Here is a 17,718-nt window from a genome sequence, read left to right on the forward strand (position 1 = left end):
AAAGAGAAATGGTTCCCAACTGATAGTTTGCCGATCAGAAATTATATTTCTTGTCATCCTGGGCTTGTCTGGTGAATGTACCTCGAGACTCTTGCTTTTAAATAAGAAGTTGAGGAGAAGGCATCCTTGACCCTGTACAGGTTTGTCATTCGAATGAAGGGCAGAAGAAGATGGATTAAAGTAAGTGGCTGTATTATTTTTGTCACTGGTCTTGATTCTCTTTCTAAACTGTGATGTGATGTTGTCAGTGATGCTGTATGAATTTATCTTTGGTGACATGAAAGAAACGAGATCGGAAATACCACAAAGAAGACTCAGGCGTTTCATTGTCTTTAAATGCTGAAGGAAGATAAGAAGAAGTTGACTTTCAGATATACGTGCCTCAACCTCTATCTCAGGTGCACAGGTGGTCGAACGCCTTTTCCTCTCTAGTACTGTGGGAGGGTGCTTTACGAAGCCTCAGCCGAGGCGTCCCCGGGTAAGCCAAGCACAGTCTGGGTTGTCCTAGCTCCCCCTCCCGTTTACAAGGAGCAGGAGTTAGCTCAGGTACACATGGCCTTAATGGGGGTGGGCGTGGAAGTGGCAGCTAGGCGTTAGTATTCCCCTGACCAACCTGGTCAGCAACTCAATATCACCGCCATGTTTGGAAAAGATAATCTGCCTGTAACACGTAACATCGAGATTCTTCTGCATGGACCCTACTCTACATAGAAACGTGTTTTTGTGAATACGGCAGGCGGGGAAGTTATCGGGGAATTTGGATGTGATGTTTAGTCCCTGTGAGGTGCAATCTTGAGCCATATCTGCATGGTGTGGCCTCTAACTATAAGTCTTTGTTACTCATACATAAACAACGCAGAGCATGGAACAATTCCCAGATAACAGAGGAGAAGGTAGGCCTTTCCAAATTGGAGTCGGTTGGGCTGGCTCTAGTCAGGCGACTCTGAACGCAGCTCGGGCCGGTCTCACACTCCAGCCTGTAGCCAAGGTTGTCCGACCGATCAGGTCAGTGTTACTTTAGGCGGAGCGGTTTCAGGTAATCTTCGGGGCGCAGCAGCGGGAAATCAGGTATAGAGAAAGCTGGAGAACAAGAGAGCACAAAACCATTTCAGCCATGACATGAGCGAGGAATGTCAAAATATTCCAGGGCCAATGTGGGAGGCCATGTTGAGGAAATGTGAGGAAAGGAACGCCCAAATAAATTCTAGTCTCTCGGAGTCTCTTCGGGCTTTACCGAGTCCCATAGATACATGGGACCAGGTCTCCCCTACTTTGGCCATCTGGGTTTAGAGGGTAAATCTAGTGTCAGCTGCAAAGACGACATGCTCAGTGAAGTTGGCAAAGTCCTCCTCATATATTTTCTTGTGCGAAGCCGACGCCTACATTCCTAGGCTGACATCCCATCCCGTGGCCCAGTGGGGCTCCTGACGACCCTACGACTAGTGCCATATCTGCCATATCTGGACAGGCACGAGGGGCATCTCATTTCCCCCCTTCCATGCTATTCTTCCGTGGTTTCCCCCCTACACTCCATCCATAGCACCTTGCTAACGACTAGGCTGAAAGAGTGAGTATTTTCTCTTCCGGGCCTCAGCACTCGATACCACAACAGCACCGTAAAACAAATAGGACAAAACAAAACAGAATTACAAGGCAAGCAAGGAAAATTCAGGCACCGAGGTTCCCGGAGACGGAAGACATCCATTCCCCAGGATGCCAAGCGTTTTACTGCATGTGGACATGAGCTGCCCTACAGTGGAGGGTTACGTGATGGATTGGGAATAAACAATATCCGCATGGCCACCATTACTGCTCCACATCGATGGGAACCGGGACGATCGCATATCCCAACCCACAGCTAATCCAGGTGCTCTCTCTCCTTCTGAACCTTCCCTGAATCTGCACCGGCTGCGCCAGTGCCCAGAAGGGGCCCCTCTCCCTGAGCTCGTGGCATTGGCTGCCCTTCTCTATAATGTAATCCCCACAAAGAGCCACGGGGTTTCCCCCCACCCTGGAGCAGCTTCCCCTATGCCGGCGCTGCCCTTGCTCCCTACTCTCACCCCACAGACCCCTCTGGCCCGGCTGTACCTTCCTCGGGTCCCCAGGACCCGCCACGGTGCCAGACGTTCCCCTCCCATCTCCTGCTCCCCCCACACACTCCAGCGTAGGCTCCCAAGTGCGGGTCACAGCCCTGGAGTTCCTAGCAGCTGTGACAGGCAGTTGGGTGACTGAGGACGAAGCCTACCTGCAGGGTCTGCTGCCTCCTCCGGGTCTTGCTCCACTATAGGATGAACACCCAACAGTGCACAAAGTGAGTCTCCCCACCCTCCACAGTCACCCCGACCCTCCACAGTCCCCATCCTCCACCTGGCTTTGGTTCGTCTACTCTGCCTGGTCCCGGATCTCATCCTTCATCCGGTCTAGACCCTCCTCTGGCGCCTGGTCTTGGCCTTCCTCCTCTGCTTAATATGGCCCTCCTCCTCTGCCTGGTCATGGCCTTCCTTCTTGGCCTGGTCCTGGCCTCTCTTCTCCTCCACCTGGTCTTGGTCCTCCTACTTCCTCTTCTGTCAGTTATTGACCCTCCTCCTTTCGCTGTTCCTGGCCCTCCTCCCCCGCACAATCTCTGCCCTCCTCCTCTACCCAGACCTGTCCCTACTCTCAGGCCTTGTGCACTGTCCACCTCCTCCCCCTGGTCCTGGCCCTTCTTCTTGTCCTGTTCCAAACCCTCATCCTCCACCGAGTCCTGGCCCTTCTCCTCTGCCTGACCCTGGCCCTCCTCCTCTGCTTGACCCTGGTCCTCCTCCTCTGCCTGGTCTACTAATACCGGGGGAAGGCTGTTCCTGGCCCCCCTCTTCTGTCTGTTCGTGGCCCTTCTACTCCCTCTGGTCCTTGTCCTTTTCCTACGCCTGACCTTGATCTTCTTTCCAACGCCCCCATCTCCTCCCCCTGGTCCTGGTCCTCCTGCTGTGCCTGATTATAGCCATCCTCCTCCTCTTGGTTCTGACTCTCTTCCTCCACTTGGTCCTGGCCCACCTACATCCCCTGGTTCAATTATTCCTCCTTCACTTGGTCCTCATCCTCCTTCTGCACCTGATCCTGGCCTTCCCCAAATCCATGGTCCTAGACCTCCTTCTCCACCTGGCCCTGACCCTCCTCATCTGCCGCTCTGTGGCTCCCCTCCTCAACCTACTCCTGGCCCTCCTCCTCCTCCTCCACCTGGTCTTTGCCACCTCTCCTCCCACGGTCCTGGCCCACATCATCCACCTGCTCTGGTCCTCCTCCACTGGCTCTTTCTTGATCTCTGCTTGGTCCTGGACCTCCTCCTCCACCAGTATTGGCCATCCTCCTCCACCTGATCCTGGCCCTCCTTCTCCTCCGATGGCATCACACAGAGTGCCTGGAATCCAGTTCTGACCTGTGGCCTTGGGACCTGAAGAACAGTGTCCCAGAAGCCTGGGGGCTGAGCCGTCCAGGGCTGACAGGTCACCCCCTCTCCGCCGCACCCCTAGACTCTAGTGGCACTCCAATCTAAACCCTGCCCCAATTCCCTACCATCCCGCTGGCTGAAGGAAAGTCAGGCCCCACACCTCTGGAAAGAAGTGGGATTTTGACACCGGCTCGGTCCTGTCCCCATCGTCCCAGAGTCCTGGAGTTAGAGTCCACACCCAGCCTGGCCTCCATGCTCCCGGGGGCGACCAAAGCAAAATTGGGGGATCTCGGAGAGGGCCGAGTCCCCTGAGCCACCTTCCCTCACATGGCTGTCTCGGGACGGGATTCTGTCCATTCTTCTGGGACCAGAACCCATGGCACGTCCGAAGGCAGCCTCAGCTCCTCTAGACCCGGTGCCCCAGGACCGTCCTGATGCCACCTCGTCCTCCTTGGTTTCTTTTCTCCCACGGGGTGGGGACCCTCAGAAGAAGAACAGTTCATCTTTCTCTTTCAGTCTCCGCTCGTAGGTGTTCAGGAATCTGCGGATCTTGGACGAGGAGTCGTTTTTCAGAGCTTCGATTTCTGAAAAGATGTGGTAAAGAACACGTGAGATGCAAGGCAGTCCTCCACTAGAAGCTGTCCCTCTCCACCACTTTGATCATGCCCCGGGGACCTGGGAAGAGTCCTCCACTCTCCAACTCCAATCTCCTCAGCCCATAACTTCCCCTCGCCTCGTTCTGTCCTTCTACCACCACCCACCCAGGGCTGCGGAGATGGGAAAGCCTGAAACGCGAGACAGAGGAAAGAAGAAGGCAGAGACATCAATCCCTCAGTCGATGGTATTTCCAGAGCGCTAACCATGTGCAGAGCACTGAATTCAGCGCTAGGGAGAATATAGTCAACTAGAATGAGCAGACAGATCTCCCAGCCCATAAGGAGCTAGCGGTCTAGGGGGAAATAGCTGCCACAAGATCAGAGGGCCAACATTCAGAAAGGTGAGTGAAAGAGAAAAGCAAGACAGAGGAGGAAGCACAGAGCATGGCGAGAGACAGAAGAGGGAAAGAGAGAGAGAGAGCCAGAGAGAGAGAGAAAGAGAGAGAGAGAGACAGAGGGGGGGAGAGCGAGAGCGAGCGAGAGCGAGAGCGAGAGAGAGAGAGAGAGAGAGAGAGAGAAATTAGGGGATAGATGGAAAGTTTGCGTGCCTTTGGGACTAACTCTGGAAAATGATTTTGAACGTCTTGTAGGAGAGCAACGGGCTTGCGGTATAGAGAGTGATGGTGTGCACTGTGGGAAAAGGAAACAAACCATTATTTTCCTCTTCTGTATGCCCATCCATCCGTCCACCCGCTTCCCTGAAGGACTACTGGAAGGACTTGGCTTCCATATCCAGCCCCCGGAGTCAGGGAGGAGGAGCCAAGAGAGGCCACCTCTGGGATCTGGCCAAGCGAAGGGGTCGGGCCAGATCGTTTGGCATTATTTTATTGGTTTTTGGTTTGTATGATTGCTTGCTTTCCCCAGTGCCCTCCACTCCCCACTCACCGAGGAAGACAACGTCCGCAAATTTCACATCTGGCTGGATGCAGTTGGTATAGGCCAGAGCTTGGGACAAGAAAATGGGATGGAAGTCCCCAGAGCTCTTCATTAGGGGAGGAGGAGAAGGAGAGTGAGAGACCCCAACCCATACCCAACCTCCTTGACGATGCTCCCCAACTCTCCAACTTCCACTTCCACTACAGGACATGGGGCTCTCAACCTCTTCCTGGTCCCTTTCACAAATCAACCCCTCTAGACGTTAAGGTCATTGCGGGCCGGGAACGTGTCCGCCAACCATTCAACTGTGCTCTCCGAGGAGCTCGAACACCCCGCCAGCTCCAGAGCATTCTGAGGACTGGGCTGCACCCGGCCCCTCGCCACCACCCCACCCTCCATCTACTCTTTCTATTAACTTTGTTTGCGGTACTTGCTGTGCACTTACTCTGTGCCAGACAATCTATTAAGCGCTAAGGTAAACAGAAGGTAATTGGGTTGAACACAGTCCATGTCTCACATGCGGGCTCACAATCGATCCCCATTTTCCTGATGAGGTAACTGAGGCATGGGGAAGTGACATGACTTGCCCAAGGTCAGCCAGCAGACAGGGACAGAGCTGGGATCAGAACCCAGGTCCTTCTGTCTCATAGGCCCACACTCTGTCCACTACCGTGTCACAGGCTCCTCACCGTTGCTCATCACTTCCTCTTGAACTCTGTGTCCTCAGGGGCTGCAGCGACCCGGGAGGTGCGGGCGAAAAGCCTTCTGGAATTAGCCTTTAGGGACAATTCCAGGAAGCCCCGCATCCTGGAATTCTCACTCGCAGAAAAAATTCTCCTGGAGCCGTAGGAAGAGTTGAAAGAGAAGGAGACGTAAAGGGGGTTGAATGAGGCTCCTGGAATGGGGCACCTACCTCTCCCAGTCCCCCGCCTCGGCCTCCCCTCGCAGGTTAGGAATGGGGGAGGCACCGCCAGCACCTCCCATAACTGCCGCTGCCCTACCCTCCTCCCCTCCCCTTCGCCTCCTCCCTTCTCCTGCTCCTCAGCCCCTGCTTCCCCTCGGCCCCCAACTCCTGGCCCCAGTCTGGACCCCCGCCCGTTACTCCTCTCTTGCCCTCCCAGCTGACCACATCCCGGGCCCGCGGACACAAGAGTGGACTGACCGGATGAATCGAGACATTCCGCTGATCGTTATCACTCGACGCTTCTGTACTCTGCTCTACTCTTCTCTACTCTAATTCAAGTCTCCCTCCCTAGCCCACAACAAGTCCCGCCGCCTCTTCCTAGCCCTCCCCAAACACCTTCCCTCAACAAATAAACGAAATCGTTCTCTCTCCTCTCTACGTTCCAATCCACTCTCAAGTTCCGAACCACCAAACTGCCACCGAAAGCACCACTAACTCTACAACCACCACCAACACCTCGGCCAACGGTCCAATAAACAGTTCCCGTCCCCAACGGGCAGACCCCTCGCGCCCGGGCTCTGACATCAGTAGTACATCACAATCGGTTGCCAGGCAGGGCTCGAGCCCCTCACCTTTTCGCTCCCCCGCCCCTCCTTTCCTCCTCACGATCCCTTCCACCCACCCACCCTCCCCCCGCCCAATCTATGGTCTCTGACCTGCGGTCTTCGTCCATGTGCCCTGAGGATCTGCCTTTCCCGGCTTTCTTTGTGGACTTTGCCCCCTGCCCCACCCCTCCCCTCCCATAAGGGCACAAGTCAGAAATTGTCCAGTCTCTGCTGCGCAGTTTGGGATGGGGGTAGTGCCCTTTGGCTCTCTGAAATGAGGAGCCTTCCCAGAGCATGGCCAGTCCTCTAATCAGAATCAGAATCATGGAATTTGTTAAGCGCTTACTATGTGCCAAACATTTTCCTAAGCGTTGGGTTGGATACAAAGTAATCAGGTTTAATAACGTCCATGTCCCACATGGGGTTCACAATCTGAATCCCCATTTTAGAGGTGAGGGAACTGAGGCTCAGAGAAGTTAGGTGACCTTACCCAAGGTTACAGCAGCCGAACTGCAGAACCGGGATTAGAAACAATTTCCTCTGACGCCCAAACCTGTGCATTTGGGGCTGCTCAAGTTCTCCAGTCTGGAAGCTCATTATGAGCAGGGAGCCGGTCTGCTAATTCTGTTGTATCAGATTTTTCCAAGGGCTCAGTACAGTGTTCTGCACATAGTAATAAGATTAATAATAACAGTAATTGTGGTATTTGTTAAGCGCTTACAATGTGCAGACCACTGTATATTGTGCTGGGGTGGATACGGGCAAATTGGGCTGGACACAGGCCCTGTCCCACGTGGGGCTCACCGTCTCATCCCCCATTTTACAGATGAAGTAACTGAGACACAGAGAGCTAAAGTGACTTGTAGTAAGCACTCATAGCTCATAGCTCTTGTAAGTGCACATAGCTAAGTGCTTCTGAGAGGCAGCACGGGCTAGGAGTCAGAAAGACCTGTCAGCTTACAGTGCTTGGCACATAGTAAGTTATTCACAAATACCACGCTTATTATGATTATTGTTGCATTATTATTACTATAATTACTGTCAATAAATACCATTGATTGATTGGTAGAAAGAGTGGAGAAGACTCTCTAGCTCGCCCCGTCTAGGAGTTCCCTGTTTCTATCCCAATAGTTGGAGAAGTTGGACTAAGCTAAAGCAGGGGGACAGGAATTACTGCTCTTCCCTATGATGGGGGTCCCGCATAGAGTTCAAGGTCAAGGGAAGGGGGGCACCCATCCAACCTTCGAGTTCCCTGTGCTCTGACCCTAGGGAAAGAAAAGGGAACTTCTCAAAAAAAAATCCGTGACCGATAAGGGTGTCATGAATGAGGAGGTCCCAGGATTAGAAGTGTAGAAAACAAGAAAATCTTTCAATCTGGATCGAGTATGCTCACCCGTGAGATTACTGGTGGAGAGAATCCTTTGGGGTTCACTCAAAGTAAGCGGTGTTCATAGCTAGAAAGGTTATTCTCGTTCCTACCTGGGGGCTCGAGTTCTTTACTATGGAGGGGAATACAATACCACCACCAATAATCATGACATTTGTTCAGCATTTATTACGTGCCAGGGACTCTAGTAAACTCTGGGGAAGATACAAGTTAATGAGTTTGGACACAGACCCTTTCCCACATGACACTCACGATCTTAATCCCCAGTTTACTGTTGAGGTAACTGATGCCCAGAAAATTGAAGTGACTTGCTCAAGGGCACACAGGAGACACGAGGTGGAGCCGGGATTGCCTTCTTGGGAGAGATTTTCCCATAACAGCTCCTACTAATGATAATCTTATTTATTTAGTGCTGTTTATGCATCGAGTAATAATCATAACTATGGTATCTGTTAACTGCTTACTATGTGCCAAGCACTGTTCTAAGTATTGGAGTAGATATAAGGTAATCCGATCAGACATGGTCTCTATCCCATTCGCAGCTAACAGCCTAAGAAGTAGAGGTTACTATACTCTCTTCCCATTTCACATGGCCTAGTGGATAGCGCACGGGCCTGGGTGTCAGAAAGACCTGGGTTCTAATCCTTGTTCTGTCACCTGTCAGCTTTATGACCCTGGGTAAGTCACTTCACTGCTCTGGACCTCGTCTTTAACAGGAGAATTAAGACAGTAAATCCCATGTGGGACATATGTGTCCAATCTGATTATCTTCTATTTTCCCCAGGGATTAGTCCAGTGCCTGGCCCATAGTAAGCGCTTAATGATTGCCACAATTCTTATGATTATCGTTATTATTTCCCAGATGAGGAAACTGAGGCACAGAGAGATTTAGTAACTTGCCGAAGGTCACACAGCAGGAACCTTGTTGTACAAGATCATTTGTATTAAGGTCTGTGTCTGCCTGTAGTTGATGAAGCTTGGAGCTATGCCATCTAGGGTTACCCATAATGGAAAGGACTAAGCCGAAGCATCAGACAGAGTCGAATCGCCTGAGCTGGGCAACCACGGCATGGGGAAGAGTCAATGACGGATGGTCGATTTGTTGAGCAAAGACAACAGCAGAGATTCGAGTTTTTACTGTTTGGAAGAAGGCAATGGTGAACCGCTTCAGTATCTTTACAAGAAAACTCTATGGATATGCATACCGGGATGACTTGATGATAGAAGATGGGACATTCTGGAAAACGCGTCTCCATGAAGTTGCGCTTGATTCCAAAGAGTTCGATGGCATTTGAAGAAGACCCCCTCTACATTCTGAACCCACTGTGGACAGGGAATGGGTCTACCGACTCTGTTGTATTGGACGCTCCCAAACGCTTAGAACAGTGCTCCTCACACAGTGAGTGCTCAATAAATGCGATTGATTAACTGAGTGATAAATTGTAGTCTTCTGAGTAGCAGAGCCATGCTCTTGCCAGCAGGCCGCAATGCCTCCCACGAAGCCCCTTAACAGGAGACGATGCAGTTTCCTTTTGATGTTGACATTCCCTAGGGTTCGTGGTGGGGATGAAATTTCCAGTCAGGATCAGGTTTTCAGTGACTTGCTCTCGGGCCCCCAAATGTTGCAAAACACTCAGGGTGAGGCTGGATTTTTAATAGGGGAACTTGGTCTCCTCACACTGCCATCCCCCACATGACCGGATCAAGGACAAGTGGGCCACGGAGGCTTCTCTGGTCATCAGGGTGTCTTAAGGGATCCTCGAGTTCTGGTCACCTGGTGTCAGTGTAGGGCTACTTAGCAACAATGAAGAGAAACACTTGGATCATTCAGTAGCTATTCTGTACCAATGAAAATATTCAGTGTTACCTTCTTGAGTAATAGTTTGAGAAGCAGCATGCCCACTGGAAAGAACCCGGGCATGGAAGTCAGAAGGACCCAGCTCCCTCCCTTGTCTGCTGCATGACCTGGGGCAAGTCGCTTCATTTCTCTGTGCCTCAGGGCCCTCATCTGTAAAATGAGGATTAAGACTGTGAGCCTTATGTGAGACATGAACTGTGTCCAACTTGATTTGCTTGTGTCTCCCCCAAAGCTTGTTACACGCTTGGCACATAGGGCAGGGATTGTCACAGTTTATTGTTGCACTGTACTTTCCCAAATGCTTAGAGCCGTGCTCTGCACATGGTAAACACTTAATAAATACAATTGAATGAATGAATGAATGAATGAATGAATGAATGAATGAAGTGAATGGCCAGTACCCTAAAAATAAAGATTTGAAACACCATTTATCCTTTTACACGGAAAGGGACAAACTGTACTTCTATGGCATTTCTTAAGCACTTACCATGTGTGAAGCCCTGGGGCTTCTACAGGTTAATCCGGCCAATTACAGCCATGTCCAATATGAATCCCCACTTTGCAGTTGAGCAAACCGAGTCCTAGAAAACTGACCTGACTACTGTAAGATCACCCCGTGGGTAAGTGCTGGAGCTGGGATTAGAATACAGGCCCTCTGACTCCCAACCTATGCTTTATCCACTAGGCCGTGCTGCTTATATGTAACTTGTTGGGAGCCTGTGCTTTAGCCATTAAGTCAAGCTGCTTTATCTGTATCTTATCCTTTCTCCTGATTGTGTTTTGTGCACAGAGAAATTTGTCTACCAGCTCTGCCATATTGCATCAGGCACGGTACTGGGAGTCAGATGGATTTACGTTCTAATCCCAGCTCTGCCACTTGTCTGTCGTATGACCCCTATGTGGGACAGGCCCTTTGTACAATCTACTTAGCTTGTAATCTATCCCAAGCGCTTAGTACAGTGTCTGGCACTTATTAAGTGCTTAATAGACATTGTTAAACAACAATAACAACAAGCAGCATGGCCTGGTGGGTAGAGGCCAGGGCTGGGAGTCAGAAGGTCTTGGATTCTAATGCCACTTCCACCACTTATCTGCTGTGCAGCCTTGGGAAAATCACTTCACTTTTCTGGGCCTCAGTTTCCTGATCCGTGAAATGGGTATGAAGACAGTGAGCCCCACGTGGGTTAGGGTTTATGTCAAAATCGATGATCTTGCCTCATCCTCAGGCCACAACATATTGTGCCTAGTACAGTGTTCTGCACACAGTAAGCGCTCGTTAAATACCATTGATTGATTGATTGTTATTTCTTCCATCCACATATTTAAAAGCGTATGTAACAGAAGCCTCCTTTCTTGGTAATGTCCTGAGGGGGTGTGGGTGATCCAAGCCATGAAGTAATGGGTTACTTCCCATACGGGGACCAGATCAGTCAACCACTCAATCAGAAACTTTTAAGAAATCCTTGGACGGGTATAGCACCGTGGTAAGTGTGGGAAGAAAATACAGACGTTGATTCATCAACAGCCTCCGGTCTCCCACAGAGTCCCCATCCCCGTACCCCAGATTACTCTTTTGCCCTCTTGTTCCACCTTAGGGATCTTGTAATAATAATGATGGCACTTGCTGAACCCTTTTCGATGTGACCTAGCACTGTTCTGAGGGCTGGAATTGATGCAAGTCAACCAGGTTGGATGGACTCAGGCCCTGTCCCTCATGGGTCACGTACCCTTAATTCCCTTATTTGAGGATTAGGTAAGTGAGTCCTAGAGAAGAAAAGCAACTTTCCCAAGGTTATAGAGTAGACATGTGGTGGAGCCAGGATTTTCATTCATTAATTCGATCATATTTATTGAGCGCTTACTGTGTGCAGAGCACTGCACTAAGCGCTTGGGAAGTACAAGTTGGCAACATATAGAGATGGTCCCTACCCAACAGCGGGCTCACAGTCTAGAAGGGGGAGACAGACAACAAAAAAAAATATTAACAAAATAAAATAAATAAAAATGTACAAGTAAAATAAATAAATAAATGGAGTAATAAATATGTACAAACATATATACATGTATACCGAGGCTGTGGAGAGGGGAAGGAGTTAAAGCGGGGGGAATGGGTAGGGGGAGGAGGGGGAGAGGAAGGAGGAGGCTAAGTCTGGGAAGGCCTCCTGGAGGAGGTGAGCTCTCAGTAGGGCTTTGAAGGGAGGAAGATAGCTAGCTTGGTGGATGTGTGGAGGGAGGACATTCCAGGCCAGTGGGAGGACGTGGGCAGGGGGTCAATGGCGGAACAGGCAAGAACGAGGCCCAGTGAGGAGATTAGCAGCAGAGGAGCGGAGGGTTCAGTCTGGGCGTAGGGATATTTGGTGTCCAGTCGGCTGTCCGCGACCCTCCTCCAGGGCAGCAAGTCATTGCTTCGGGGGTTGGGCATCCCGTTCTAGCCAATCCCGACGACCTTGTTTTCCATGTTCACGATGCAGTCGCCCACCTGGGAGTTAGGTTCCTTGCTCCGAATCCAACCCGACTGACTTGTATCTACCTCAGCAGTTGGTACAGCGCTTGTCCCATAATCAATCAATCATTCAACCAATCATTCGTATGTATTGAGGTCGAACTATGGACCAAGAACTGTACTAAGCGCTTGGGTGAGTACAATAGAACAGAATTAGCAAATACGTTCCCTGCCTATAACTAGTTTATCATCTAGAGGACGCACTTGGTAAATGCCATCATTAATTAATTATCCGACATGAGATTTCAGACACCGTTAAGCCCTCACCCCAGAGCAGTAGGATTAAGGGCCATTGACATTTCTCCTCCCGCGAGGTGATTGGTCCGAGTACTGACTAAGACCAGCGAGAGCATCCCACGTTCAAAGGTCTCCACCAGCCGGTCCTTCAGTCGGGCCCACCGGATCCCCTCTTTCTAGCTACCCTGCTCTGTGGCAGGTGGAGCTGTTGGTCTGCTTCCCCCATCCCGGCTCTGCAGCCTCAGGAAAACACTGGACTACCGCCGTATCCCGAGGAGGGAGTTCATTGGTGGACACTTAGTGTCAGGCATGGAAGAAGGAAGCAAACAGAACCAGTGAGTTTGGTCATGAAAACTATGGCTTTACTACGAAAACCTACGTAAACCCAAAGGCTTTGATGCATGTGTCTATGGAAAAGCTGTGGCTTTACTGCATAAACCTACAAGAGCTGTGCCTCCGTTTACAAAACATGCTTAAACCTCAAACGAAAGGTATGACATCCTTTAGGGACCCAATGTCTCGCCCCACCACGGGGAGGTTTGAGTTCATGCCTCAAACTCAATCTCAGATAGACAGGTCCTCGAACCCCTTTTCCTCTCTAGAACTTGTCGGGGCCTTTACAGAGCCTCGGCCCGAGAGTCCCAGGCTAAGCCAAAAACACTCTGGACTGTCCTAGTCTCCCCTCTGGGTTGCAAAGAGCAAGAGTTAGTTAGCCCAGGTGTACATTGTTTTGATGGGGGTGGGCGTGGAAGTGGCAGCTGGGCGATCATATTCCCCGACCAACCAGGCGAGCAATCCAATATGACCGCCATGTTTGGAAAAGATTATCTGCCTGTAACGAGTAACATCGAGCTTCTTCCGCATGAACCCTGCTCTACATAGAAACATGTTTTTGTGGACGTGGCAGACGGGAAAATATAGGGGTATTTGGGTGAGATGTTTATTCCCTGTTAAGTGTTGCCTTGAGCCATATCCGCAAGGTGTGGCCTCTAAAGACAAGTCTTTGCTACCCATACATAAACAACTCCGAGCATGTAATAATTCCCTGATAACAGAAGAGAAGGAGGGACTTTCCAAAATGGGGTCGGTTTGGCTAGCTTTGGTTGGGACACTCCCAAAGCATCCCGACCAGTCAGCTCCAATGTTGCTCTAAGCAGAGCGCGTGCAGGTGGATCTTCGTGGAGCAACAGAGGGGAAAAATGCTATAGAGAAAGCTGGAGAACAACAGAGCACGACACCATTTAAGCCATGTCTTGAGCGAGGAAAGTCAAAATATGCCAGAACCAATGGGGGAGGCAACATTGGGGAAATATGAGGAAAGGAATGCCCAAATAACTTCCAGTTTCTCAGAGTCTATTCGGTCCTACCCGAGTCCTGTAGACGTACGGGACCAGGTCTCCCATACCTGGGCCGTCTGGTTTAGGAGGGCAAATCCAGTGTGAGCCGTGTGGACAATATGCTCAACGAGCTTGGCCAAGTCCTCCTCGCATATTTTCTTGTGCGAAGCCGGAGCCTACATTCCTAGTCTGACATCCTTCATTCATTCGTTCATTCATTCAATCGTATTCACTGCTTGCTTACTGTCTGCAGAGCACTGTCCTAAGCACTTGGAAAGTACAATACGGCAATAGAGACAATCCTTCCCTAATGGGTTCACAATCTAGAAGGGGGAAGATAGACAACAAAACAAAACAAAACAAAACAAATGGACAGGCATCAATAGCATCAATATAAATAAATAGAATTATAGATGTATACACATGATCAATAAAATCAGTAGAATTATAAATATGAACATGTATACACGAGTGCTGTGTGGTGGGGAGAGGTTGCAGAGGGAGGAAGTAGAGGTGATGGGGAGGGGAGGAGGAGCAGAGGAAAAGGTGGGTTTAGTCTTGGATGGTCTCCTGTATCCCCCCCAGGGCTTAGAACAGTGCTTTGCACTTAGTAAGTGCCATCATCATCATCAACATCCTGGAGGAGGCGAACTCGTGGGTGTTGCGTACCTATGGGGATGAAGAGAAGGAGCCCCATGTGGGAAAGGGACTGGGTCCAACCAGATCTGGTCTTATCCACCACAGTGTTTAGTACAGTGCCTGGCACATAGCAAGGGACTAAAAAATACCACAGTTATTATTATTTGACTGGTGCCCCATCTGGGACAGGGACTATATTTTGACCTGATGATCTTGTATCTAGCCCAGTGCTTAGAACAGTGCTTGGCACCTAGTCAGCGCTTTACAAATGCCATCATTATAATTTTTCAGACTCCCCAATCACCTTCCTAAAAATGAAGCAGAAGCTGAGCCGATTTTTGAATCCTACTCTCCCTAGCGCTCGGTAAAGTGCTCTGCCCCAAGTAGGCACTCAATAAATACCATCGATTGGCCAAAGAAGCTGATTTCCCCGAGTCACCTGGAGGCCTTGATGGCAGGCATCAAGCAGTTCAGGACTGAGGGCTAGACCGACCTTAGTTATTTATATTATAAACATATCTTATTTATAGTAATGTAAATACTATGTACTCTAGATTGTGAGCTCTTTGTGGACGGAGAATGTGTCCACACACTCTGTGGTATTGTAGACATTCAAACACTCAGCAAGGTACTCTGCACGCAGTAAGATCTCAAGAAATCTGATGGATCTACAGACTAGTTCTCCAATTCGGACACTAAATTTAGCTAATTGTTACAAATAAAGACAGAGCTTAATCTCTACCCATCGGGACGTATCCCCCTTTGTTCTATCCCACGCTTTGGCACTGGTTCACCCGTGGCCCAGTGGGGCTCTTGACGACCGTACAGCCAATGCCTTATCTGGACAGGCATGAGAGGTATCCCATTTCCTCACTTCCATGCTATTCATTTGCGGTTTCCAACAGCAGTGTACATCCAATAGGACAAAGCGAAATAGAATAGGAAAATTCACGCACCGAGGTTCCAGGGAAGGGAGGACAACTCCCAAGGATGCCAAGCAGTTTACTGCGTGTGGACCTGAACCAACCTATCGTGGAGTGTTGGGAATAACCACTGTCTGCATGGCCACCATTGCTGCTCCACTCCGATGGGAACAGGGCCGATTGCATCTCCCAGGCCACAGCTGTGGCTTGATCCAGGCACTGGGCTAAAGTGCAGGAGCGGTAATGAACTATCACGACAAGTGATGAGAACACGATCTGCACATTTCTCAACTCCCACGTGCAGAGGCAGAATAAGAATCATGAATGACCTGAGGCTATTCTTTGTACTCCCAGGCTGGGGGAGAATAAGAAGCCTGTGAGAACGAGGCCCAGAGCCAAGTGTGAGGCCCGAAAGTCCACAAACCGGTGCGGACAATAAACCACCGCCTGGGTTAGAGACCTCCACGAAGATGCCGAGATCTCCCCACGGCCGGGCTACAAACCGGCAGGATGATCGACCACCTCCCGGATCAAGGACCTGCCCTCTTTCCATCTCCTTCCCCTCCTACACACTCCACCACGGGTTTCTCCCGAGGAGCTACCCCAAGTGCGGGTGGCAACCCGGGAGCTGCTGGCAGCTGTGCCTGGCAGTTGGGTGATGGAGGAGGAAGCCTGCCCCCAGCAGGAGCTGATCCGCTGCCTCCTCCCCGTCCTTTTCCACTTGAAGGACGAGCACTCGACAGTGGGCAAAGTGAGTCTCCCCAACCCTGCACAGTCCCCTTCATCTCGGTCCCGGTCCTGGCCTCTTCTGCCTTCTAAAACTCATCCTCGGATTCTGCATTTCCAAAAAGCCAGATACATATTCTTCTGGCTGGCCCAGAGCATCGACTGTAAGTACACCCAAGTAGTTGGATGGACACTAAGCGGAGAGGAGAGGGAGAGCACGGCCTGTGGTACCATCTGGGAGGCCTTGGCGAGTACTACTGGGATGGGTGGGGGGTTGGAGGGGCGTCCTTGAGTCTAAGGGGGAATTGTGGGCGCGGAACTCTCCTGGGGGGCACATCGATGGGATATCGGGGGTATTTAGCGTGTGCAGAGCACTGTACTCATTGCTTCGGAGTGTTCAGCTGAACAGCTAGTGGACACGGTCCCGATCTGCAGTGACCTTCCAGGCTAGAGGGGTTGATGTGAGAAAGGGACCAGTAGGAGGTTAGGAGCCCAGTGCCCTGGAGTGGAATTAGGTTTTGGGAACTTGGGGGTGGGCATCTACAAGCATGTTGGGGATGGGCAGGGGTCTCTCACTCTCCTTCTCCTCCTGCTCAGATGTCCTGCTTTGAGGACAACCATCCCATTTTCTTGTCCCAAGCTCTGGCGTATACCAACTGCCCACAACCAGATGTGAAATTTACGGCCGTGCTCTTCTTCGGTGAGTGGAGAGTGGAAGACCCTGGGGAAAGAAAAGAAAACAAGCAAAAACCAACAAAAAAGCGTCATGTTCTGGCCCAGCCCCTTTTCTTTGCCGGGTCCCAGAGGAGGCCCCTCTTGGTTCCTCCTCCATGCCTCTGGGGACTGGATATGGAAGCCGAGTGGCGATAGTCCTTCTGGAAAACGGGTGAATGGATGGATAGGCAAACGAATTAGAAAATAAAAATACAAACCGGCGGGACCATCAACCACTGCCCGGGACAAGAACCAGACACGTTCCCATCTCCTGCCCTTCCTACACACTCAAACGGGGGTTTCTTCTCAGGAGAGACCCCAAATACAGGCTGCTCCCGTGGAGCTGCTGGGAACCGTGGCTGGTGGCTGGTCGATGGAGAAGGAAGCCTGCTAACTGCAACACTGATGTTCCACTGCCTCCTCTCTGTCCTCTTCCACGTAATGGACCAGCACCCTACAGTGAGCAAAGTGCGTCTAACCCACATTCTGCAGTCCCTGCCCATTTTGGGCGTCTGGTCCTCGCCTCCCTCTCCCTCTGACACCCCCCTCCCCCCGCAACCCCCATTCTTGTTCTCCATTTCCAGAAGGCCTTCTGGAAGGCCTACATCTCTTTTTCAATAAACAGCATCAACATCGCTCTGGATAATCTGTGGCTCTTCAGCGAAGACTTGGAATTCCTTTCCCAGGGTGGGTCCCAATCGTAGTCTGTCTGTCTGTATCTCTCTCTCTCTCTCTCTCTCTCTCTCTCTCTCTCTCTCTCTCTCTCTCTCTCTCTCTCTCTCTCCCTATCTCTCTCGCTTTGTTTTGTGCTTCCTCCTCCGTTTTTTGTGCTTCCTCGTCCGTCTTCCTTTCCTTCCTTCCTATCCTTCTGAACCTTCCCGGCCCCCGACCCGGCTGTGCCATAACGCAGAGGGGGCCACTGCCCC

At 50.9% G+C, this 17,718-nt stretch overlaps 1 long non-coding RNA gene and 1 pseudogene across 1 annotated transcript; both read right to left on the bottom strand.

The window, feature by feature from the left end:
• Window positions 1–334: 334 nt before the first annotated feature.
• Window positions 335–3,282, bottom strand: LOC119921928. Its single transcript, XR_005448604.1, has 3 exons — window positions 3,265–3,282; window positions 2,246–2,281; window positions 335–1,080 (listed from the first exon to the last, which is right to left on the bottom strand). It is a non-coding gene; the product is annotated as an uncharacterized LOC119921928 (long non-coding RNA).
• A 9,876-nt stretch (window positions 3,283–13,158) lies between these two features.
• LOC119921909 lies at window positions 13,159–17,060 on the bottom strand (annotated as a pseudogene).
• Window positions 17,061–17,718: the final 658 nt, after the last annotated feature.

This window comes from Tachyglossus aculeatus, unplaced genomic scaffold, assembly GCF_015852505.1.
Source record: "Tachyglossus aculeatus isolate mTacAcu1 unplaced genomic scaffold, mTacAcu1.pri SUPER_32, whole genome shotgun sequence".
Classification (NCBI taxonomy): domain Eukaryota; kingdom Metazoa; phylum Chordata; class Mammalia; order Monotremata; family Tachyglossidae; genus Tachyglossus; species Tachyglossus aculeatus.